The following is a 2038-nucleotide window of genomic DNA, read 5'->3' on the forward strand; positions in this document are numbered from 1 at the left end:
TTTTCTGCTGAGTTCTATGTACTTTGTATTTTCTGTTACGCATCCTTTTTTTCCAGATCCATTATTGAATGTTGCATTTTTTTCAGGGAGATGGATTTCATTCTTCTTTTTAGTTTTAGCATGTGACAATTGTAAATGGCCACACAAAAACAGCTGACAGACATCTTAGCAGAAATTTTGTGCAAATCCACTCCATTTTTGATATGAAGAGTCCTGGAAGCAAAGTTGCCCTAGAGTAATTGAATTTTAAGGTACTTAATTTATTTGTATTGCTTGCTTTATTAATTTGGGTTTTTTTATCTAACCCTTTTACTGTGATTCATTCATGAATAGAGTTAAAATTTTGACTCAATGTCTGTCTGGACATCAGGATGTCAGAGGTAGTCAAGAGTCCTAAAATTATGTGGTTTTGGTTAAGGGAAGAATGTGGAAAACAACATCAGTTCCTTTCTGGTGACAGATAATGATGTAGCTGGACTCTCAGCTAGTGTAAGGAATTGGTGATAAAGAGCATCTGCTGTTGACTGTGCCAGGCAATTGTAGCCTTTAACTTGGAGTAGTAGGGTAGCTGTTGACATCGTTGTTGCTTTCAGAGTGGATTACCTTGGGATTCTTTATGTGTGCTTGTCACTTGGAAAGCATAGCTAGACCAGAAATGGCTCCCTGTGTACTTTGCAACAGTGTCGATAATCAAGTGTGTATCTGCACTACACCCTTCACAGCAGCTGCCTGCTCATTTCCAAAGGGACAATTTATGGTCTGGGTTTCAGCTCATGAAGCTGTAGATGGTGCAGAGCCCGTGCATCAGGAAGCCTCCTTCTCCATCTCTGGCAGCCACAGGCAGTGGACAGCAGCAGCCTCACTGGCAGAGCTTTCTAGTGGAGTGCTCCTGGTTCTGATGGATCCAAACCGGAACCTATTGTCTCCTCATGTTACTCTGCAGCGTATCTTTCTTTGGGGCAATGGTGGAATTATTATTTGATTTAGATACTAATCCTAATTTTTAAAATTCATGAACCTCCCAAGTTATCCCGGGATATAAAGACATTCCAAAAACCACTAAGACTGTCATTCAGTAAAATATGAAATCTTAGAACAAAATGGATCTTGAGTCACATTGTGAATTTAGTGTTCTGCTTTTCTTGTGGGTGCAGCACTGTTTATTCTAACCCTAAACAGAAACACTGCGATACAGGCAATCTACCTGTAATGTAATCAGTCTATTGTAATGCAAAGACAAAACAATTTATTTTCAAGGCATCCACAATTTTGCAGGTAGCAGTGTGGTTGGAGCATTTTATAGGGGCCATCTAATGATGGGGAAGTGCTAGTTAACTTCCTTACAAAGTTTCTTACACCTGAGGAACCAGAGGGAACGTGTTAAAATGGTTTGTCCTAGTGAAATGAACTGGTGAAATGAAATTTCTTCTTCCCTTGCTAACATTCTTTTGACCAGGACCTACCTCAGAAATTCTGGCTGTTTTGTTTGAATGCCTTGATCATCAATGGCTGGCTGGATTAGGTGATCACTGTTCAGTCCTAACAATAATTCATAAAGAAACCGGGAGATCTAGTTACTGAATGTTGTTTCTGCATTTTTTCCTCCTTTTTTTCCTTTATAGTGTATAAAACTTGGATACCACATTCATCATCCTAGAGCACGCTACACAGGATTGTGTCCACACAGTTCTGGAATGTCTCCAGTCAGGGAGACCCCACAGCCTCTCTGGGCAATCTGTTCCAGTGCTCAGTCACCCACACAGTAAAGAAGATTTTCCTCATGTTCAGATGGAGCTTCTTGTGCATCACTTTCTGCCCCTTGCCTCCTGTCCTACTGCTCAGCACCAGTGAGCAGAGCCTGGCTGCATCCTCCTGGCACCTCTCTTCAGACACTCACAGCCATTGATGAGCTCCCCTCTCAGTGCCTCTTCTCGGGGCTGAACAGGCCCAGCTCCCTCTGCCTTTCCTCCTAAGAGATGCTCCAGTGCCTCAATCCCCTTTGTTACCCTCCACTGGAGCCACTCCAGGAGCTCCATGT

Source organism: Parus major, chromosome 3 (assembly GCF_001522545.3).
Source record: "Parus major isolate Abel chromosome 3, Parus_major1.1, whole genome shotgun sequence".
In the NCBI taxonomy this organism is placed as follows: Eukaryota; Metazoa; Chordata; class Aves; order Passeriformes; family Paridae; genus Parus; species Parus major.